Source organism: Panthera leo, chromosome C1 (genome assembly GCF_018350215.1).
Source record: "Panthera leo isolate Ple1 chromosome C1, P.leo_Ple1_pat1.1, whole genome shotgun sequence".
NCBI lineage: Eukaryota > Metazoa > Chordata > Mammalia > Carnivora > Felidae > Panthera > Panthera leo.
The window spans coordinates 77,936,725-77,961,664 of NC_056686.1; the positions used below are offsets into that span (position 1 = coordinate 77,936,725).

The following is a 24,940-nucleotide window of genomic DNA, read 5'->3' on the forward strand; positions in this document are numbered from 1 at the left end:
CTGTACTCCGAAAATTATAAAACATTGATGAAAGAAATTGAAGGCCACAAAAATGGAGAGATATTCCATGCTCATGGTTTGTTAGAATTTGTACTGTTTAAATGTCCATACTACCCAAAGCAATCTACAGATTCAATGAAATCCCTATGAAAATACCAACATTTTTCACAGAACTATAACAAATAATTTTAAAATTTGTATTGAACCACAAAGGCCATAAATAGCCAATGCAACATTGATAAAGAAGAACAAAGCTGGAGGTATCCTAATTCCAGATTCAAGATATACTGCAAAGCTATAGTAATCGAAAGAGTGTATCAGTACTGGCACAAAAACAGACAAATAGATCAATGGAACAAAATAGGCCAGAAATAAACCTATGCTTATATAGCCAATTAATCTACAACAAAGGAGGCAAAAATATACAATGGAGAAAAGACAGTCTTTTCGATAATGGTGCTGAGACAACTGGACAGCTACATGCAACAGAGTGAAACTAGACCCATACTCACGCATACACAAATTAGACTCAAAATGGTTTAAAGACCTAAATGTGAGCCCTGAAAACTCCTAGAAGAAATCATAAAGAACCATAAAGAAACCATAAAACTCCTAGAAGAAAATACAGGCAGTAATCTCTCTGACATCACCTTTAGCATCTTTTTCTAGCAGTGTCTCCTCAGGCAAAAGAAAAAAAGCAAAAATAAACTACTGGGACTACACCAAAATGAAAAGGCAACCTACTGAAGGGAAGAAGATATTTGCAAATGATATATCCAATAAGGGGTTAATACCCAAAATATATGAAGAACTTGTCCAACTCAGCACCAAAAACTCAAAACAAAACAAAACAAATTCCAATTAAAAATGGCCAAGAGGGATGGTTGGGTGGCTCAGATTAAGCATTTGACTTGGGCTCAGGTCATGATCTCACAGTTTTTGAGTTTGAGCCCCATGTCGGGCTCTGTGCTGACAGCTCAGAACCTGGAGCCTGATTCAGATTCTGTGTGTGTGTGTGTGTGTGTGTCTCTCTCTACCCATCCCTGCTCTCTCTCTCTCTCTCTCTCAAAACTAAAGGTTAAAAAAAACTAATAAAATAAAATGTTTAAAAAATGTTTTAATGTTTATTTTTGACAGAGAGTGACAGAGCATGAGTGGGGGAGGGGCAGAGAGAGAGGGAGACACAGAATCCAAGGCAGGCTCCAGGCTCCAAGCTGTCAGCACAGAGCCCGACGTGGGGGTCGAACACATGGACCATAAGATCATGACCTGAGCCGAAGCTGGACGCTCAACAAACTGAGCCACCCAGGCACCCCATAAAATAAGGTATTTTTTATTTATTTATTTATTTATTTTTGGGACAGAGAGAGACAGAGCATGAACGGGGGAGGGGCAGAGAGAGAGGGAGACACAGAATCGGAAACAGGCTCCAGGCTCCGAGCCATCAGCCCAGAGCCTGACGCGGGGCTCGAACTCACGGACCGCGAGATCGTGACCTGGCTGAAGTCGGACGCTTAACCGACTGCGCCACCCAGGCGCCCCAGGTATTTTTTAAAAATGGGCAGAAGAGGGGTGCCTGGGTGGCTCAGTCCTTTAAGCACCCAACTCTTGGCTTTGGCTGAGGTCGTGATTTTGCAGTTCGTGGCTTCAAGCCCCGCATTAGGCTCTACACTGATGGCACAGAGCCTGCTTGGGATTCTCTTTCCCTTGCTCTCTGCTACTGTCCACTTGTGCTCGCGCTCTCTCTCTCTGTCTCTCCCAGTAAATAAACATTTTTTTTTTTTTTTTTAAATTTTTTTTCAACGTTTTTTATTTATTTTTGGGACAGAGAGAGACAGAGCATGAACGGGGGAGGGGCAGAGAGAGAGGGAGACACAGAATCGGAAACAGGCTCCAGGCTCCGAGCCATCAGCCCAGAGCCTGACGCGGGGCTCGAACTCACAGACCGCGAGATCGTGACCTGGCTGAAGTCGGACGCTTAACCGACTGCGCCACCCAGGCGCCCCTAAACATTTTTTTTAAATGGGCAGAAGAAAAGCATACCAAAAAAATCATAATCCAGTTAAAGATGGGCAGAAGACATGAACAGACTTTTCTCCAAAGAAGACATCCAGATAGCCAACAGACAGATGAAAAGAGGCTCAACATCACTCATCATCAGGGAAATGCAAATCAAAACCATAGTGAGATATTACCTCACACCTGTCAGAATGGCTAAAATCAAAAACACAAGAAACATCAAGTGTTGGCAAAGATGTGGAGAAAAAGGAACCTTCTTGCAGTGTTGGTGGGAATGTAAACTGGTACAGCCACTATGGAAACTAGTATAGACGTTTCTCAAAAAATTAAAAATAGAACTACCATATGATCCAGTAATTGCACTACTGCATATTTACCCAAAGAATATGAAAACACTAATTCAAAAAGATATGTATACCGCCATGTTTACTGCAACATTATTTACAATAGCCAAGTTATGGAAGTAACACAAGTGCCCACTGATGGATGAATGGGTAAAAAAAGAGGTGTGTATATATATATATACACACACACATATATATATACACACACATATATACACACACACACACACACACACACAATGAAATATTAATCAGCCATAAAAAATGAAATCTTGCAATTTGCAACAACATGGATGGATCTAGAGCACATAATGCTATGTGAAATACATCAGAGAAAGACATACTGTATGATTTCACTAATAGGTGGAATTTAAGAAGCAAATGAACAAAAACCCAAAAAACATACTCTTAACTATAGAGAGCAAACAGAGGGTTACCAGAGGGGAGGTGGGTGGTAGATGGGTGAAATAGGTGAAGGGTATTGAGTACGCTTACAATGAACACTGAGTAATGTATAAAATTGTTGAATCACTATATTGCACACCTGAAACTAATACAAGACTATATGTTAATTATACTAGAATTAAATTTTTTTAAGAAATGGACAGAGGACCTGAATAGACATTTTTTCAAAGATGACAGATGGCCAACAGACACTTGAAAAGATGCTCAACGGTACCAATCATCAAGGAAAAGCAAATCAAAACCATAATGAGGTATTACCTCAAACCAGTACAGTTGACTAGAATCAAAAAGAGAAGAGTAACAAGTGTTGACAAGGATGTGGAGAGGAAAGCCCTTGTGCTCTCTTGGGAATGTAAATTGGTACAGCCACTGTGGAAAACAGTATGGTGCTTCCTCAAAAAATTAAAAATATAAATACCATATGATCCAGTAAACCCACTGCTGGGTATTTAGCCAAAGAAAACAAAAATACTTAAAAACTGAGAACAAACTGAGGGTTGATGGGGGGTGGGAGGGAGGGGAAAGTGGGTGATGGGCATTGAGGAGGGCACCTGTTGGGATGAGCACTGGGTGTTGTATGGAAACCAATTTGACAATAAATTTCATATTTAACAACAACAAAAAAAAAAAACCCAAAAATATAATTCAAAAAGATATATGCACTCTTATGTTTATTGCAGTATTATTTACAATAACCAAGATATGGAAGCAACCTAATGTTCATCAAAAGATGGATAAAGAAGATGTGGTATATATAGACAACGGATTACTACTCAGCAATAAATAGAATGAAATCTTGCCATTTGTGACAACATGGATGGACGCAGAGGGTATTATTCTAAGTAAATAAAGTCAGAGAAAGACAAATACCAAATGATTTCACTTATATGTGGAATCTAAAAAACAAAACAAATAAAAAAGAATTTTAAATATTGTGATCAAACTGGTGGTTGCCAGAGGGAAGTTGGGTGGGAGCATGGGTGAAATAGATAAAAGGGACTAAGAGGTACAAATTTTCAGTTATAAAATAAATAAGTCATGGAGATGAAAAATAACAACATACGGAATATAGTCAGTAATATTGTGGTAATACTGTATGGTGACAGATGGTGACTACACTTATGATGAACACTGACTAATGTATAAAATTATTGAATTAATACATTGTGCAACAGAAACTATTAACATTGTATGTTAGCTATACTTAATGGAAAAAAAAAAAAAAAAAAAAAAAAAAAGACCAGAAACAACAAGTGTTGTCCAGGATGGGAGAAAAGAGAACCCTCAAGAACTGTCAGTGGGAATGTAAATTGGTGAAGCCACTGTGGAAAACAGTATGGAAGTTCCTCAAAAAATTAAAGTAGAAGTAGCATATGACCCAGTAAATTCCACTTCTGGAATTTATCCAAAGGAAACAAAAACATTAATTCTAAAAGATACATGCACCCCTATGTTCACTACAGCACTATTAAACTGATAAAAACAGATACTACACTTGATCTTAGCCAAAAGGCCGAGAAGCGATTCACTGCAGCACTATTTACTGTAGCCAAGATATGGGAACCACCAGAGTGTCCACCGACAAATGAATGGATAAAGAAAATGTGGCATATATAGTCAACGGAATATTACTCAGCCATAAAAAGGAAGGAAATCTTGCTACTTGCAACAATATGGAAGGGACTTTAGGGCATTATACTAAGTGAAATAAGTCAGATGGAAGAATACAAATATCATATGATCTTACTTGTATGTGTAATCTACAAATAAAAATTTTAAAATATTTAAAAACCAAGCTCAAAGATACAGAGAACAGATTGGTGGTTTCAAGACTGGTGGGGCATGGGGAGGGTTGGTGGTGAAATGGGTCAAAGGAGACAAAAGGCACCAACTTCTAGTTATAAAGTAATTAAGTCCTGGGAATATAATGTACAGCATGGGGACTATAGTTAATAATACTGTATTGCCCATTTGAAGTTTGCTGAGAGTAGATCTTAAAAGTGCTCATCACAAGAAAAAAACACGTAAATCCGGGCCAGGTGTGGTGACAGATGTCAACTAGACTTACTGTGGTGATCATTTCACAACATACGCAAATATCAAATGATGTGGTACACCTGAAATTCATAAAGTGGTACAGGTCAATTATACCTCAAAAAATGTTAAACAAAATTGTTAAAAATCACAGATAAAGAAGGGCCCCTCCATCTGTCCTACTAATGACCAGGGTATAGAGGGGAAGAAGCTGCTGTATCCCACTGCTCCCCACTCTGGGCCCAGAGACAACTCTTTAGTTTTCTCTCACACCCTGCAGGGGTAGGGCCCTCAAGTAAGGACACAGGAGCTCACTACTCACTCATTAGGAAGCAAAATGGACTAATGCCCAAATGGACCACAACCACCTCTGTCACCCGGTCACCACACAGCTCTGGGGCTATTGCATGTGCCTCTCACACACTCCTGCCAGGTTTAAGTTAGTTCAGGAGGACCAGAGCAGATTTCAGTTCAGCTCAAAGAACTGTGCTACATCTTTGTTTCTAAATGTCATTTTCCAATAAAAGGATACAAGCCTCCTTGGGAAATTGGCCGGTTCTAAGGCTGGGGTAGGAAAAATACAAGACAAGTCTGGAGCATCTTGTAGTACTAGAAAGCAAACTAGTGCTTACTACTGAAGAAAGGCATGCATGGTCCTCCACAGCAGGCTGGTCTGCAGCTCCCACTGCTCAGGCCACTGAGTGGGTAGGAAAAACCCTGGGTGATTTTGAGCTGTTTGTCCACAGGCTTTTAAACAGAAAATGGAAATAAGGTCAGAAAATAATTATCAGTTTTAAAATAAATCAATGAATAATACTGTTTGTAGATAGTACTCCTTATAGGACGTGGAGTTAGTCCACCCTTTGAGAGTGGTTTAAACTTAGTGACCTGCTTCCACAGAATAGGGAAAGGAAACACAACACCTTAACCAAGTGATGAAGTTCATATCCCCAGTGCTATCATGTGCCCCCTGATATGTGTGATGAGAAAGGACTTCACTTCTACGGTATTCTTCCCCAAAACCATAACCTGGGTCTAATTACACAAAAACAGACAAATCCAGTTTGGTCACATTTCTTCATGAAATTTGGATAGTACCTCTCATGGCACAAAGTCATGAAAACAAGGAAAGACTGACCCGGGGAGACATGTAAACTAAACACAGTATGGTATTCTAGTCTGGATCAGAACAGGAAGAGGACATTAATAGAAAAACTGGTCTGGACGTTAGTTAATAATAATAAACCAATACAGTTCCTTAGTTTTAATAAATGTACCATGGAAGTGCAAAATGTAAATAATGGGGGAAACTGGGTAAGGGGTATGCAGGAACTCTGTAATTCTCCACAGCTTTATATAAATCTGTAATTATTTCAAAATAAAAAGTTTATTTTATATATAAAAAAAAGTACTGGCTGGACATGAGAAGGGATGCAAAGACAAGGCAGTCATCGTCCTCAGAATCGTCAACCTTCCTATGGGAAGGAGACATGACAAGGGTAAATGCGTTGAAGAGGAACATCCATCCTGGTTTGCTTGGGATAGTCCCTACTTTATTATCTCAGCATCATTGGTTACAAGCATCCCTTTTACTTCCAAAAGTATTCCGATTTGGACATTAGATTTTTTGGTCACACCACTTAAAAGTACAGGGTACGGTGAGGTGGTCAGAAATAAGTGGAACATCTGTGATGGCATGGAAGGATGGATGGGGGTAAGAAGTGGAAATAGGGGGATAGGAAGGCAAAGGTATGACCCAGGCAGGGGCAGCCTCAAGAGGAAAGCCCCAGAGGCAGGTAAGACCCACCATGTATTCTTTTTTAAGACACAGAAGTCTGAAATTGGAGAAAATAGAAAAACAGCAAGCATGATTAAGAAGATGGGGTCAACCAGGGTCTGGACTAGAACTCTACTGGGACAGTAAAGTATTTTCAAGCAGATGGGAGGGAAAGGGACCTTGCCACCCTACAAATGAAAAACCTACAAAATCAATTTTCTTGAGAAAGATTCTTTCCCACCCCCTTTACATACCTAGTCTTCCCAACTCTTCCTATACTTTCTCGAGGCCCTTGATATATATACTGAGCTCCAGCTCACCCAAGCTAACTCTCAACAGTATCGTGAGACCCCTCTGACACAGATACCACCATTTGCTCAGCTCTCGGTGTACACAGGACTGAGCAGCTGCTTCCCTGGCCTTGGGTGTCTGACCCAAACTGCGGTTCAGTCATATGCTCTGCTGACTCAGGGGGTACACGTCTCCTCTCCAGAACACCACTCCTTGATTTCCATGTGGCATTCTTCATTGTTGAAGTAAAGTGTTACCTTCAAAAAGCATAACCCTCAGGTCTTCTTGTGAACTCCTAATTTCAGAGAACAGGAAGAAATGTTTTACAAAAACCCTGTTGCTCTTTCAGGGAAGAGGACTTGCATTCTAAATAGCTTTACTATGAAAAATAAACTGTGATTCAGTTTCACTTTCTATTTAAATGCTTCAGGAACTAATTCATATGCTATTATTTTCAGAGAATGATGACTTTATGTGTTTTTTAAATTTTGTCCTTTGAATCATTTCATTCCCATGAGATTCTCAAACACTTAAAAACCCCACCAAACTTAATGTACTTAGTGGAATCTCTGTATGGTATTATTTGGCATCTTCTGCTTATAGTCATGATAAAAAAAACTAGCTGGTCTTCCTACTCCTTAGCAGAGAGGAGTGATGCGCTGAAGATTTACCGAGACCAAGGTAAGTGATATTATTCTAAAATATGAAAATCTTTAATAACTGCGTATTTTATGCGCTGGTAGAAAAAAGAAGAGTAAGGATGTCTAGAAGCTCACCTCTACTGGGATGTGGGTAGAGTGGGGGAACAGGGGTGACTTTCCTCTGCAATGTGCCCAGGAGGCTTGAGTGAGGTTGGGCCTAGCTTCTGGGGCGTCTGCTGCCCAGGCCTTCCTCTCATGGCGGCTAAGAGGTGTGGGGCAGTGACTGCATCAGGATGCCCCATGTAGCTGGTGATAAAATTCTCTGATGAAATTTGTTCTTTCTCAATGAAGCTCTCTTTCTCTGGGAATTCCTAGATCCTTTTCCAATTTAAACTAGCAGAATAGGAACTTTCATAAATCTGGGCCATCCAGCTCTCTGCTCTCTAAATTTTCAAGCCTTTGCATGCCCTTCCCTCTGCAAAAATATTTTTGGTTTGGAAAACTGCCAATGAAGTAACTGAGAGGTGGAATTGGACCAAACACCTTTAGATGAGAGCAGGGACACCTTACCCTCTAAGGGAACAGACCTCACCTCAGGGGCCTGTGGAGAGAAGCCCGCTCCAAGGTGCCAGTTTTCATTTGGCTTCCCAGCACCTCTGCAGTCATAACCAAAGCGAAGGAGAATATTGCATGACTTCAGAAGAAAGCCGGCCACCTTGCAACATCTTCAGGAAATTCTGCACTCCCCTAGGGCTTGCAAAACTCCCTATGTCTTGCAGACCAAAGGCAAGATCTCAGTCATCTAGCTCTAGTTTGCATAATTAAAAAAGTGGAAGCTGGTTATTTTCTGAGTGACCCTTGGCCCAACCAAGCTCTCAGGGCCTGTGACAGAAATAAGATAGCAATGAAATGAACTGTTTTAACAGTGAAAACTCATACTATTTACATGAGTAGGAAAAGCCAGGCCTGTGAATGTCCATCTCCTCTTACCTACAAGGTTCACACAGCCAAAACAGCGTCCACTGATGGTGCTATAACGTTATTCTTTTGAAGATGGCACATATACAACTTAATGTAATTTCATGCCATGATCTGTAAGGCTTTTCAGAGAAACAATTTACTAACATCTTCTATAATACCTTTTATCTTCCTTTTCGATGTGGAAAAGCATAGCCTGTGATCTGTTAATTTGGTCCCTTTCACATCTTAACGTCTTTCTGGTCCTTCTCCCCCTGTCCTATTAATATGTTATCCAACTTAGGGGGAAAAAATTAAAACACAGAAGTTTAGAGCTACATCTAGTATGGCCACACAGAGGAAGAGAAAGTCCACCTTCAAAGTAAACAGAGCAGCTCTGCCTCTTCCATATCGGGCATGCAGACAGATTTCCTTTGTACAAAGAGTCTTGCTATTAGGGGGAAAACTTTGAAAATCACTCAGCAACTCTAAATCCCTCACCGTAAAGAAGCACAAATCAAGACACAGGGAGGTTTTCCTGGCACAAGGTCACTTTTAGCAGAGCCACTGCTTGGAAACAAGGTTTCAAATTCCTAGTTCATGACAACAGACCCCCCCCCCCCCCACTACCTTAGGAGGGACAGAGGAAGCTCCACATGGGCCTCTTTCAATCAAAAGCCACCTGGGATGAGGGCAGCCACTCTGTCTGCGGGAGCTAAACTGAGGTCCCTCAACCTCCACCCCCACTTCCGTTGCAGAACAAGGGTCACTGCCACAGGGGGAGCTGAACCTGTGGACAGGTTCTGGTTTGAGTCAGAGTACAATTTGGTTTTAAGGCCCAGAAATTTTTTATTTGGATCCTCCAGGCTTGGTTAGAGGTTGAGAGACCATGGGGCCACCTAGCAGCCCTTGGCTTTTCCAAGTTTGGGAAAACAACTCCATCACAATAGGAGTTTCTCGGAGAAAGCTGCTACCACAGGGAAGGAGTATTTACTAAGTGGGACAGGAAGCGACTGCTGAAGACCTTTTTAACCCACTTCTGTAAGGTTCACTTCGATAAAACCAGCCAGTCAACATGCCTATCACAACTTTGTTCTGTTATTAAAGCCTTGAGTTTTTTGTACAAGGTGACACACACACACACACAAGAAAGCTAGCTTGCTCATGTTGGTCAAACTGAAGATATCTACAGAAGTAGGGTTCTGGGCCACTTTGGAGGTGGGAGTAATAAATGTCACATTAATATAAAGGTCCGTCAAAGTTTCTGGATTCTTTTTTTTTTTTTTTTTTTTTTGAATACATGAAATTTACTGGCTGGATAAAGTCAGTCTTCATCTTGTTCAGCTCCAGGCCCTGTGAAGAGGGCTGGGCTGGTGGGGTAAGTACAGGATGGGCAGACCTGACCCTGCAGCCTAAGTTATTTTAGCATCTAGGCAGCCTGGAGTTTAGGCACAATGGAGTTTTAAGAAACTGTCCTCTCCCCCCACACACAACCAGCATTCCTGGGGAGCGTCCTAACATCTGCCCGGGGCTTCAAAACCATGCACATTCATTCATTCATTCAACCAAAATTTACTGAGCACTCAATTCAGGCCAGGTCTTTCCTTCCGGAACTACTCACTGAGTGCCTTCCATGGTGTTCTGTCAGTTTCTCGAGGAGATATGGAGGACTGCATCCTGCTTACTCCCACTCCGCATAGGAGCTTATGGTTAGCCTGGGCTATAAAACAGCAGAATGGGAAAAGGCTGGGATTTGTGGCCAGACGGACCCAATTGAGATCCTAACATTGGGGCAATTGGCAATAACTAGTTGCTTGATCTTGAGCAGGTGGTTAAAGTTCTCTGAGTCTCAGCTTCTTTAGATGAAAACGGCAGATAATACAATTTATTTCTTATGAAGTTATTTGTTTAATGGGATATAAAGACATGTTAGGTAAATACATATGGACCACCAATATTAGGTAAAAACCTTTTTTAAGATTCAGTACAGTTTTTATTTTAATAATGCTTGTACATAATTACAACAGTAACACCTACAAAGCTCTCACTTTGAACCAGGCACTATTCCAGATATTTTACATAGATTAAACTAGTTCACCCTAACAATAACTTTCTGAGGTAAGCACAACAATTACGTAGTTTTCAACAAATGATGTAACTGAGGAACAGAGAGGTTGAGTGATTTGCCCAAGGTCACACAATCAGCAAGTGCCAGTACCTGGCTTCAAGTCATGTCCATATACATACAGTTCAGTGATTCAGAAAATTCTGGAAGACTTATTATGAGAAGCAGCCACTCTGCATTTCTTGCCTTGTTGTTCCCCCTCTTTCTATGTAACTAGTGCTTATAAAGATGAGGATTTAAGTCTCTTTCACCATTCCTGGAAACCACCACACACCACTCACACACCACACTTCTCCTCTTCCACCCTTTCAATATCAATTTTTAGTTGGATTAATATTCAATGCTTATATCCCTATCACCTGTAACACTACTACAGGCAAGCTCTGCAGTCTTCCATCATTCTCCTTCCTCCTTACACAACTAGTAACTAAATACTTGTCTTATTATTTTGCTTAGTTTCTATGCACCTTCCACTAACCCATCTCCAAACTTTCCACTGTGTTAATCTCCTCTTCATCTATTCAAACACATTGTAAGTCCCTGGATCCCTTGAACACACCTTTCCCAGAGCCTTTCTGCTCCAATCTAGACTGGATGCTTCTAGTCCTGCTGTATAGCCATATCCCAGGAGCCCCTTTCTTTTTTTTTTTTTATTTTTTTTATTTATTTATTTTTTTTTTTAATTTTTTTTTAATTTTTTTTACATTTATTTATTTTTGAGACAGAGAGAGACAGAGCATGAATGGGGGAGGGTCAGACAGAGAGGGAGACACAGAATCTGAAACAGGCTCCAGGCTCTGAGTTGTCAGCACAGAGCCTGACGCGGGGCTCGAACTCAAGGAGTGCAAGATCATGACCTGAGCCGAAGTCGGACACCCAACTGACTGAGCCACCCAGGCGCCCCAGGAGCCCCTTTCATCATCCTTAGAATTCCTTTAACTTCTTTCTTGGGCTAGTTCCACCCGGGTTTTTTACCTTTTCATGAAGTTGAATTTCTCAATTTTTCTTTTTTCTTTTTTTAAGGATAGCTTTTCTTTTTTTTTTTTTAATGTTTATTTATTTTTGACAGAGAGAGAGAGAGACAGAGCATGAGCAGCAGAGGGGCAGAGAGAGAGGGAGACACAGAATCCGAAGCAGGCTCCAGGCTCTGAGCTGTCAGCACAAAGCCTGACGTGGGGCTCAAACTCACAGACTGTGAGATCATGACCTAAGCCGAAGTCGGATGCTCAACCGAATGAGCCACCCAGGTGCCCCTCTTTTTTTGTTTGTTTGTTTGTGGCTTTTGTATCCTATTTAAGAAATCCTTGCCTACTGTGAAGTGGTGATATTTTTCTACAATTTCTTCTAGAAGTTTTATAATTTTAACTTTTATGTTTAGGTCTGGGATCCATTTTTAGCTGCTTTTGTGTATGGTGTGAAGTAAGGGTTGAGGCTCTTTATCTCAATATAGATATCCACTTGATCCAGCATCATTTCTTTTAAAAACTCTCCTCCCCATCGAAATACATTGGTCTTTTTTTAAAAACTCAATGGACTATTTATGTGTGGGCCTATATCTAAACTCTCTATCATCTTCTATTAACCGTTATATCTATCCCTATGCTAGTACCAGAATGTCTTGATAACTGCAACTTTATAGGGAGTCTTCAAATTAAGTAGTGTAAGACTTCCAACTTTGTTCCATTCAAAATTGTTCTGGCCATTCTAGGTTCTTTGTGTTACCCTGTAAATTTTAGAATCAGCTTGATTGTGATTGCACTGAATCTACAGGTCAATTTGGAAAAACTGACATCTTAACAACATTAAGTCTTCTTGTCCACAAACATGGTATATCTCTCCATTCATGTAGGTCTACTCTAACGCAGTAATGTTTGGTAGTTTTTAGTGTACAAATCTCAAACAAATCTTGTAAAATGTGTCTTTGAATATTTCATGTGTTTTTGTTTGTTTGTTTCTTAAAAAATAGACTTCAGTTTTTAGAGCAGTTTTAGGCTCACAACAAAATCCAAGTACAGAGAGTTTCTATGTAACCCATATTTCCCCTCACATACAATCTCCCCAAGCTAGGGTGTTTCATATGCTATTGTAAATGGTATTTTTATTTTTACTTTTAAAACAGTTTAAGTATTTTTTTTAATTTTATTTATTTAAGTAATCTCTACACCCAACATTGGACTTAAACTCATAACCCCATAATCAAGAGTTGCATGCTCTTCTGACTGAGCCAGCCAACACCCCTATAAGTGATATTTTAAAAACTCCATTTCAAAATTATTCATTGCTAGTATACAAGGGAAAAATTAAACATTAACTTGTATCCTCTGAACTTATCAACATACTTATTAGTTCCAGTAGTTTTTCTGTAGAATCCTTAGGATTTTCTGCATACCCCAATCATGTCATCTGCAAATAAATACTATTTTACTTCTTCTTTGCCAATCTGTATGTCTCCCTTTACTGCTATAGCTAGGACCTTCAGAAAGATATTACATATAAGTGGTAAAAGCAGACATCCATTTTAGAGGGAAAATATTTAGTCTTTTACCATTAAGTATAGCATCAGTTGTAGGTTTTCATGAGAGGTCCTTCACCAGATTGATGAAGTTCCCAGGTATTCATACTTTACTGAGAGGTTTGTGCCTTTTTTTTTTTTTTTAGTTTATTTATTTATTTTGAGAGAAAGAAAGAAAGAGAGAGAGAGCACGTACGCATGAGTCGGGGGGAGGGGCAGAGAGAGAGGGAGAGGGAGAGAATCCCAAGCAAGCTCCACACTGTCAGTGCTAAGCCCGACATGAAGCTCGAACCCATGAACCATGAGATCATGACCTGAGCCAAAATCAAAAGTCAGGTGTTTAACCAGCTGAGCCACCCAGGCACCCTGAGGTTTATGTCTTTTTAAATCATAAATAAGTGTTGAATCTTGCCAAAGGCTTTTGATGCATCTATAGAGATGATATTTTTTCCCTTCGTTTCTGCTAATGTTGTAAGTTACAATTGTTTGATATATAAATATTAAATAGCCTTGCATTCCTGGGATAAACCCCACTGAATCATAATGTATTTTCCTTTTAGTATTCATTTTGCTAATAGTTTGTTAAGGATTTTACCTATGTCCGTAATGGATATTGGTTTGTAATTTTTTTCTTGTAATGTCTCTCTCTGGTTTTGAAATCAAACTGATATTGGCCTCATAAAATGAGCTGAAAAGTTCACTATCTAATTTTACTTTCTGAAAGTTAAGTATTATTTCTTCCTTAAATGTTTGATAGAATTCACCAGTAGCACCATCAAGAATTTCTGGGAGAATTTAATATAATTTTAATTACTTTCATTATTATATTGATATTCAGGAATATTTCTCCCTGAGTCAGTGTTAAAAATTTGTGTCTTCCAAGGAATTATCCCATTTCATCCAAGTTTTCAAGCGTATTCACATAGTTATTCATAATATCCTTTTCTTATCTCCTTAGTTAATGTAGGATTTTAGAAATGTTTTCTCTTTTCCCAGATCCTGATAATTTGTGTCTTCTTTTTCTTGATTATTCTATTTAGATGTTATCAATTATATTGATTTTTAAAAATCAAATATTTAGTTTCACTGATTTTCTCTTTTTTCTATTTTTTGATTCATTGTTTGCTGATCTTTATTATATCCTTTCTTCTACTTCCTTTGGGTTCAAATTGCTCCTCTGCTCCTAGCTTCTTAAGGTGGAAGTCTAGATCATGCGTTTGAGACCTGTCTTCATTTCTAAGATAAGCTATAGATTTTCTTCTAAGGACTGTCTAAGCTGCATCCCATAAGTTTGAAAACTTTCATCTTCATTTAAAATATTTTAAAATTTCCTTGTGATTTCTAACTTTACCTTTACATTATTTAGAAGTGTGTTGTTTTTTCTGAATATATATTATTAATTTTTAACTTAATTCCACTCTTATTAGAGAACGTACATACTCTGTATGATTTAATTGTTTTACATTAATTGAGATTGGGGTTTTTTTTAATGTTTTTTTTTTTTGAGAAAGAGAGCAAGAGCAGCAGAAGAATGAAAAGAGAAGGGGGCAGAGAATCTGAAACGGGCTCTGTGCTGACAGCAGCAAGTCCAATAAGGGGCTCAAACTCATAAAAAGCGATATCATGACCTGAGCTGAAGTCAGATACTCAACTGACTGAGCCACCCAGGGACCCCTGTTTTATGGCTCGTAATATGGCCTACTTTGGTGAATCTTTCATATGCACTTGAAAGGAATGTGTATTCTGCTGTTTTTGGTAATGTATTCTGTAAATGTCAACTAGGTTGAGTTGGCTGATAGTATTGTTTTTTATCTTCTATATCTCTACTAATTTTTTCAGTTTGTTTGAAGGAAGAATATTGAAATATCTAACAATAATCCTGAGTTTGTTCATTTCTCTATCAATTTTTGCTGCATTTATTTTGAAGCTCTGTTATTGGGTGTACACACATTTAGAAATGTTATGTCCTCTTGACCAACTGTACTCTCAATTATTATGAAATGACCCTATTTATTCCATGTGACATTTCTTGTTCTAAGGTATACTTTGATATTAACATAGTCATTCTAGTTTTGTTATGATTGGTGCTTACATGGTATAAGTTATCCATCCTTTTAATCTATGTGTATGTTTGTATTTAAAATGGGTTTCCTCCATCAAAACCTTAGAGGAGAAAGCAGGAAAAGACCTCTCTGACCTCAGCTGTAGCAATCTCTTACTCGACACATCCCCAAAGGCAAGGGAATTAAAAGCAAAAGTGAATTACTGGGACCTTATGAAGATAAAAAGCTTCTGCACAGCAAAGGAAACAACCAATAAAACTAAAAGGCAACCAACGGAATGGGAAAAGATATTTGCAAATGACTTATCGGACAAAGGGCTAGTATCCAAAATCTATAAAGAGCTCACCAAACTCCACACCCGAAAAACAAATAACCCAGTGAAGAAATGGGCAGAAAACATGAATAGACACTTCTCTAAAGAAGACATCCGGATGGCCAACAGGCACATGAAAAGATGTTCAACGTCGCTCCTTATCAGGGAAATACAAATCAAAACCACACTCAGATATCACCTCATGCCAGTCAGAGTGGCCAAAATGAACAAATCAGGAGACTATAGATGCTGGAGAGGATGTGGAGAAACGGGAACCCTCTTGCACTGTTGGTGGGAATGCAAATTGGTGCAGCCGCTCTGGAAAGCAGTGTGGAGGTTCCTCAGAAAATTAAAAATAGACCTACCCTATGACCCAGCAATAGCACTGCTAGGAATTTACCCAAGGGATACAGGAGTACTGATGCATAGGGGCACTCGTACCCCAATGTTTATAGCAGCACTCTCAACAATAGCCAAATGATGGAAAGAGCCTAAATGTCCATCAACTGATGAATGCATAAAGAAATTGTGGTTTATATACACAATGGAATACTACACGGCAATGAGAAAGAATGAAATATGGCCTTTTGTAGCAACGTGGATGGAACTGGAGAGTGTGATGCTAAGTGAAATAAGCCATACAGAGAAAGACAGATACCATATGGTTTCACTCTTATGTGGATCCTGAGAAACTTAACAGAAACCCATGGGGGAGGGGAAGGAAAAAAAAAAAAAAAGAGGTTAGAGTGGGAGAGAGCCAAAGCATAAGAGACTGTTAAAAACTGAGAACAGGGGCGCCTGGGTGGCGCAGTCGGTTAAGCGTCCGACTTCAGCCAGGTCACGATCTCGCGGTCCGTGAGTTCGAGCCCCGCGTCAGGCTCTGGGCTGATGGCTCGGAGCCTGGAGCCTGTTTCCGATTCTGTGTCTCCCTCTCTCTCTGCCCCTCCCCCGTTCATGCTCTGTCTCTCTCTGTCCCAAAAATAAATAAAAAAAAAAAAAAAACTGAGAACAAACTGAGGGTTGATGGGGGGTGGGAGGGAGGGGAGGGTGGGTGAAAGGGTGGGTGATGGGTATTGAGGAGGGCACCTTTTGGGATGAGCACTGGGTGTTGTATAGAAACCAATTTGACAATAAATTTCATATATTAAAAAATAAATAAATAAATAAATTAATTAATTAAATAAAATGGGTTTCCTCTGGATAGTGCACAGTTGGGTCTTGCTTTTTTTTTTTCTTTTTTTATTATCTTTAATTCTAGTTAGTTGACATACAGTGTTATATTAGTAAAAATATGGAACGCTTCACGAATTTGCGTGTCATCCTTGCACAGCAGCCACGCTAATCTTCTCTGTATCATTCCAATTTTAGTATATGTGCTGCCGAAGCGAGTACAGGGGTCTTGCTTTTTTAATCCAGTTGGTCTGACCATCTCTGCCTTATAAGTGGGGTGTTTGGATTCTTTATAATAAATATAATTATTAAGATGGTTGGGCTTAATTCTACCATCTTCCTATTTGTTTATTTGGTCCTATCTGTTCATTGTTCTTTTTTTCCTTTGCTCCTGACTTAAAAAAAAAATTTTTTTTAACGTTTATTTGAGAGAGAGAGAGAGAGAGAGAGAGAGAGGGAGAGAGAACACATGTGTGCAAGTTGGAAAGGGGCAGAGAGATAGGAGAGACAGTGCAGAGCCTGACATGGGTTCAATCTCGCCAACTGTAAGATCACATAACCTAAGCCAAAATCAAGACTCAGACACTTAACCAACTGAACCACCCAGGCGCCCCTATTCCTGACTTCTTTTGTAATAATTGAATATTTTTAGCCCTCCATTTAATCTACAAGATTAGTTTATTAGCTATACCTCTTTGTTTTAGAAGTTTTTTTTTTTAGTAGTTACTCTAGGATTTGAAACATGTATATTTTACTTATTTATTATTTACATTTTCATTTTACACTTATTTCAAATAATGTTTATTATATCACTTCTGGCATAATGTAAAAATGTCATAACAAAAATATACTATCATTTCATTTCTCCCATCCTTCGTGCTACTATTGTCACACATTTCACTTCTACAGATGGTCTAAATCCTACCATGCATGTAATTTTTGCTTTAACTTATAAACTATAAATACATTTTAAAATGAAGGAGAAGAAAGTGTTTTATATTTACTCATATATATACCATTTCAAGCATTCTTCATTTCTTTGTGTAAATCCATATTCCCACCTGATATTTTCTTTCTGCCTGAATAATCTTTCACATAGTGCAAGTTTCTGGACAACAAATTCTTTCGACTTTTGTCTGTATGAAAAGCCTCTTTCTTTCTTTTTGTTTTTTTGTGGGTTTTTTTGTATGTTTTTTTTGTTTGTTTGTTTGTTTGTTTTTTGCCTTCACGTTTGAAAAATAGTTTCACTTATGTCCAAATTGTCTTATTTTTTTCTTTTGGCACTTTAAAGAAGCCATTCCATTGTCTCTTGGCTTGCATAGCTTTAGACATGAAGTCTGTAGTAACTCTTTTCTTTTAATTTTTTTAACGTTTTTATTATTGAGAGACAGAGAGACACAGAGCATGAGCAGGGGAGGGGTAGAGAGAGAGGGAGACACAGAATCTGAAATAAGCTCCAGGCTCTGACCTGTCAGCACAGAGCCCGACGAGGGACTCGAACTCACAAACCATAAGATCATGACCTGAGCTGAAGCTGGTCGCCCAACCAACTGAGCCACCCAGGCACCCCTGTAGTAATTCTTATCTTTGTTTTTCTGTACATACTGATTTTTATCTTTAGCTCTTTAATATTAGTTTTTAACAACTTGATTATGATATGGTTTGATATGAGTTTCTGTGTATGTAAGTTTATTCTATTTAGCATCTTGTATCTTTGTCTTAGCATTTTTATCTAATTTAGAAAATTTTTCATCATTTTTTCTTATTACTTCTTAGTATTTATGGTGCACCTGGGTGGCTCAGTCGCTTGAGCATCTTACTCTTGATTGCAGCTCAAGTCATGATCCCAGGGTCGTGGGATCAAGCCTCACATTGGGGTCGTGCCGAGCATGGAATCTGCTTAAGATTCTCTCTCTCTTTTCCTCTGACCCTCCCCCACTCACACACACACTCTCTCTCTCAAAAATAAATAAATAAATTAATTAATTAATAACTTAAAAAGAGATTTCTGGAGAACTTTTCTGTATAACTCCCTTTTGATGCAATTCTTCCTTACAACTTTCAGTTGCCTCAGTTTCCCTGAACTCCAATCTCTCTCTTCAACTAAGTGTGACCACCATGCCATACTTGGGATTCCCCTCCCAGCTTCGTGATCTGGAATGTGCTTCCAGGTAGAAACCTAAGTGATAATAGAACTTGCCTCATTTTCCTCTCTTCTCTCAGGAATCACAATCTGTGATACCTCTAGTCCAATATCAGAAAACAGGTGTTTCATACTCTTTATAAGAGTTTCCAGTTATTTCTGTGGCAGGATAAAAGTGGCCCCTATTAGTTCATCATGGATTAAAACAGAAGTCCACTTTATGCTTTACTAAAAATCCATTTAATGACAACTTTTGGAAGGGAGTGGGGAGTAAACATGTGTTCAATCCAGCATGTTTAGCCACCCACCTTAATTTTAAAATCTGTAAATAAAACAATAATATTATTTAAATTAATAATTACTTCAAACAGTGAGAGAGACTAACTGCTTTCAACTTTTTACCAAGATGTCTACAGTCAGCTCAATGAGGATTGGCTTGAATCAGGTTCCACACCTACTTGCTTTCTTTACTTACTTTCAACAGGATCTTTTGATAAAATAATTGTGCCAAAAGTTTGTTCTGCTTTTTCTCTAAACCCAATATTTATTATTTTCTTAGGCTGGTTATTCAAAGATCTTCACAATTATATGACTTATATGTAATTTTGCATCAAGAAGTACAATTTTGAATAACAGTCTTATCATTTTGGTCTCTTCTTTACATTTACTGACAAAATTAGCTTCCTACACTCACTCTAGGAAATATTACTTGATTTACCAGAGAGGTAATCATATTTTGTTTAAAAATTGTGTCCAAATTTGGTGGCGTTTTTGCCACTATAGGGCAAAGTGTTACAAGAAACAGTGTCTTTGGGGACCATTGTCCATTGCATTGGACAATGCAATAAAGTCCAATTTTCAAACATTCAGCAATGTATTTCCTAACTGAACATCTCTTTTCTAGATAATATACTAACTCAAAACTCTCATAGATTATTTTGTCCTAGCTCATACAGATTCATGCTGTATATTCATACTGTAACCATATTCAATAATTATACTTACAGAATTATTCTGTATTATACTATTGATAATATTATCTTCATCATTAACTGTACCCTTCAATTACTTTAGATTCATAAGATTTAATACAATACGAAAGTAACTTTAAAAACATAAATGTTTATAACTAAGAATTTTAACACTAACAAGATGTGAAACACATTATACAAAATAATCTATAATTGATCACTCAAATTAGCTATGATTAACTGACCAAAATACAGTTGCAGTGAATATCATAAAACAATTATTAATAAGGTAATAGAATTTCTATAGAAATCTTAATTACTCTTACATTTAAAATTAGTGAAGTGTCAATGGAGTACTACATGGCAATGAGAAAGAATGAAATATGGCCCTTTGTAGCAACGTGGATGGAACTGGAGAGTGTTATGCTAAGTGAAATAAGCCATACAGAGAAAGACAGATACCATATGGTTTCACTCTTATGTGGATCCTGAGAAACTTAACAGAAACCCATGGGGGAGGGGAAGGAAAAAAAAAAAGAGGTTAGAATGGGAGAGAGCCAAAACATAAAAGACTCTTAAAAACTGAGAACAAACTGAGGGTTGAGGGGGGTGGGAGGGCGGGGAGGGTGGGTGATGGGTATTGAGGAGGGCACCTTTTGGGATGAGCACTGGGTGTTGTATAGAAACCAATTTGACAATAAATTTCATATACTGAAAAAATAAAAATAAATAAAAAATAAAAATAAAAAAATAAAATAAAATTAGTGAAGTGTATGTGAACAAAATTGTTTGATCATTTTTTTTCTCTAAATTCATCACACCAGTTGCAAACTCCTTGGCAAACCACCAGAGTTTCATAGACTATCTCTGTGAAACCCTGTTTCAAGGATAGGCATTTGTATTTCTAATTAGTGGTAGTATTTACTGATTTTCAGTGATTCATACATAGAAGACACCTAATATCCATGTAATAAGTTATTAAGCAACATATTTTGGTTTCATACATGTTAAGTACTATTCTAAACTCTGAGGATATAGCAGTGAACAAGACAGATATTGTTTCTATTCTGGAGGTACTTCCTATCTAGTGAAAAGAAGGAGACAGTACAAAGAAAGCAGATAAGTTCAGAACATGTTAATAATATAAAGGAAATAGTGTAATGAGATAAAGTGTGACTTAAGGAGTTACTTTGAATTGGGTATTCAGGAAAGACGTCACTGAGGAGGTTACTGTTGAACAGAATGCTGAGTGATGAGAAGGAAGTAGGCATTGAGGAGCTGAGACCATTCTAGGCAGAAGGCTTAGCAAGTGGAAAGGCCTTGAGGCAGTGGTAATGGTTTGGCCTTTTTGGGAAATGGAGAGAAGGCTGAGGTGTCTGAAGCAGAATGAACAAAAGGAATATGGGATACGAAGAGGCTGGGAAGGCACCCATGTACCAGAAAAGCAGAACCTTGTGACCTGTGGAGATGAGTTTGTGAAGCTACTGGAAGACTGTAAACAGGGGAGTGACTGAACTAATTTGCCTTTATAAAATATCACTAAATATTCCACAGAGTACAGAGGAGTTGGAGAGAGGCAGAGTGAGAGCAGGAAGACCAGTTACAAGGGTATTTAATAATCCAAGCTAGAGGTAACTAGGGTGGGAAGCAGTACAGATGGAGAGAAGTAGATGGATTTGGGAAGTATTTTTCATATAGAGCAAGTAAGACTTGTCAATGCATTGAATGAATTAATGCATGAGATAATTAATGCATAGTCACTAAAATGGGGAGATCTGAAAGGAGAAAGGTCAACATGTGCTACAGAAGTTAAGGAAAGCTTTCTGGAGAAGGCAGAATGGGAGCTGGGCTTGCAAGATGAGCTAGCTATGGCTGAGAAGTTCAACAGTAGGAATCCAGTTGCAAACAAAACCAGTGAGGTGTGAGTGAGCTTCAATGTGTCTGGGGACTCATGAGGAACTGCCTGCTAGCTAGATGTTGAGGAATGAGCAGGATAGTGGGGTAGAGTGGAATGGGAAGGGGCTGGATCATGGAAGATCTGAAAAGCCCAGAAGGGTGAACTCTGTCTATCCCTATCCAACCCCCAGAACAGCTGTACCTTGGACTTGTACCAGGGAGACTGACAATGAGCCTTTTCTCCAAGTTCCATGCCTGAGCCTAGGTACCCATCTCACTGCTTTCCAGGAGAGGCCCCAAGTGCTCACTGATCTGCCCAACATCAAGGTGACCTGGGTGAGCTGGGAGCTAGAGCAAGTCCCTGCTATATTTACCATCCCTGGCAGATATGGCAACACCTAACACTGTAGAAATGCTTCAGATAACAAGTAAATTATCCCATAAACTCTGAGCTAGAGGCATCAGTCTGTCTCTGACAAAAGTGATGGGTTTTCCCCAGCACCAGATGGGAAGCACCCCCAGGACTGCCTTGGAGACCACCCACACCCAGGGCTCTGCCTCCTCCTTCTCTCAGCAGTCCATAAGCCTAGCCTTTGCTGTCTCCACAAAGGAAGGAGTGTATCTCACAACTCCATAACAAGACCCCTGTTACACCCAGAGAGAAGGCCTGGATTTTAAAATGCCAGACTCTCTAAGAGACCTCATTGGGCCAGTCAAGCTTAGATTCATAGATCCTGCTCCCTCTGTGACTGTACCAGATACTTCCCTACCACATGTGGTTCCAGCTCAACTGTGAGCTGTACAGGAAGAAGGATGCTGCCTCTCTCATACATACTCTTCCCCAGAAGCTGACAGAGCATTTAGAACACATTTTCTAAAAAATAAAATAAATAAAATAAATAAATAAAATAAAATAAAATAAAATAAATAATAAATGATTGGCTGTGATGTGGACATAAGGGACGGGACACAAAAACTACTCAATGCTTAAATAGCTCCCCTGGAAGTCTGCCCACCTCCTTGATGGAAACAACAGCTGCCTTTTACTTGGTTGTGTATAATGTATGACAAAGGTGCTAGGCTTTTGCTTATTTCCCACATTATCTCATTTAATATTCACATCAACCCTTTAAGGTGTGCATTCCTATCCACATTTTACTGATGAGTACATTGAAAGGCAGATGAGGTCACATACTAGCAAGAGGCAGAGCCAGGTCTCCTACCCCAGACTAACCAACCCCAAAGCCCTCATCCTTTCAGATCATAGTCCTAAAGCAATTCTGTGGGTGAAAGCACAGGAGTCTCCCACCTGCCACTCTGGAGGGCAATTCAGCAGCCCTGTAGCTCCCCCTCCCACCTCAGCAGGAAGCCGTTTATCAGATTAACAACCCACCTGCTCCCACAGCAGAAAGCAGGGCTCTGAGGAAACAGAACTGGGCTTAGTTGGGCTCTCTGTGGGGACCAAGGACCCAGGAACATCTTGGGCCTTACAGCAGGGAAGCCACTTTGTGCTTTTTCCCTTCCAAGGAGGAGACTAGAATGTGTTCTATGACCTCATTGTTAGCATGAAGTAATAGGAAGAACACAGGATTTGAAGCCAGACAGATGTGGGCTTGAGTCCTGATAAGCTTTATGATCTTGGACAAGCCACTTTGACTCTCCGTGTTTCAGTTCTTTCAGCTGAAGAAGAGCTTAATGCCACTTCCCTCATGGGATTGTCTTGGGCATTAAATGAGATGGCAGATCTAAGGAGCCCACAGCACAGCTGGCACCCAACAGTGCTATCAAGCAAGAGCTCTCCTTTCCTCTCAACTGGATAGGGCAACCGTTAAGGGGCCCACTTGTCAGATGAGCAAACTGAGGTGCCAAGAGATTGAGTAGCCGACAGCTAGGAGCAGAAATCATCTCCTAACTCACAAAATGACACTTTTTTCAATGTTTGTTTGTTTGTTTGTTTCTTTCTTTCTTTCTTTCTTTCTTTCTTTCTCTTCTTCCTTCCTTCCTTCCTTCTTTTCTTTCTTTCTTTCTTTCTCTTTCCTTCTTCCTTCCTTCCTTCCTTCCTCCCTCCCTTTCTTTCTTTCTTTCTTTCTTTCTTTCTTTCTTTCTTTCTTTCTTTCCTTCCTTCCTTCTGGCTTCTCAAAAGCAAAAACAGGTAATTCTCCCCAAATCTGTTTTGCCTTGAATATGTAGCTGTCTGGGTGCTCCTCCTCTTCTCCTTGCTTCCCTTCCCCAAATTCTTATCTCACCAGTCTCTTTACACACAAATCAGACTGATCATCATAAAGTAATAGAGAAGCTCACAGGCAGAAGGAGAGGTGAATACAATTCTCTCCACAAGCAAGACAAACCCTCTCTGTTGATGCAAAATCATGACTCACTCGAAACCTTTTATGATGGCCAGATGCTGAGCACATCTAAATTGCTTCAAATTGCTTCTACAGTGTATATTAGTGGTGGGGAGGGGAACAACCAACATCTATATATATTTATACATTTACCAGGAAATGTGTTTATATTGTTTTCCAATCAGGATTTACCACAAGCTAGGAGTTCCACCCCTAATGAATAGGCTAAACCCAGCCCATTGTCAACAGAGAAAAGTTCACCTCAAACATAAAAGATTTTAAATCAAATTAGATGTTAGAAGAGCATGATTCTCAGCATTATTGGGCAGCCAGAGTTATCTGGCAGGGTGAGTGATGGTTGTTTCTGGGCTCAAACTTTATCCCAGAAGCCTTGGAAGCTAGGCAAGGGAGACTTCCAAGGAAGGAATGGATCTCTTTTTGACCTGCAACTGTTCCACATGTAGGTTGTTGGAAATTCCTGTGTGGTCTGTAACCACTCAGAGCCCATCCTTGGGCTGACCCACAGCCAGGAGCCTTGTACTAGCCCAAATCACTCTGGAGCCACAGCTCGGAACTTCTCCAAGACAACTTGGCCCCAGAGATCTGTGTGGACTCCCCATGCCCAAATGTTACATCCTTTAGACTTTACGTCACTGTCCAAACTGTAAACCTTCTCATTTGTTCTCACATTCTCAACCCCATACTGTCCTATGTATCTTCTCCCAAACACCAGCTGCTCCTCTTTCCTGCAAATCCTCTATGCCCACTAGAATCCTTTATCCCAGGGCAAATCAATCCCCTTCATCCTACACCTCATCACATAAGGTTCTCTTCTCTTCTTGGACCCCCCTGAGACCTATTTATCCCTGACCAC

The 24,940-nt window shown here is 39.4% G+C and overlaps 1 long non-coding RNA gene, 1 other non-coding gene and 1 pseudogene across 2 annotated transcripts; all 3 read right to left on the reverse strand.

The window, feature by feature from the left end:
- Positions 1-4,223: 4,223 nt before the first annotated feature.
- Positions 4,224-4,353, reverse strand: LOC122229112 (annotated as a pseudogene).
- A 320-nt stretch (positions 4,354-4,673) lies between these two features.
- On the reverse strand, positions 4,674-23,656 carry LOC122228003. Its single transcript, XR_006206349.1, has 4 exons — positions 23,115-23,656; positions 10,150-10,248; positions 5,495-5,609; positions 4,674-4,945 (listed from the first exon to the last, which is right to left on the reverse strand). It is a non-coding gene; the product is annotated as an uncharacterized LOC122228003 (long non-coding RNA).
- LOC122228934 lies at positions 16,827-16,933 on the reverse strand. The gene has a single exon (XR_006206820.1). It is a non-coding gene; the product is annotated as a U6 spliceosomal RNA (small nuclear RNA).
- Positions 23,657-24,940: the final 1,284 nt, after the last annotated feature.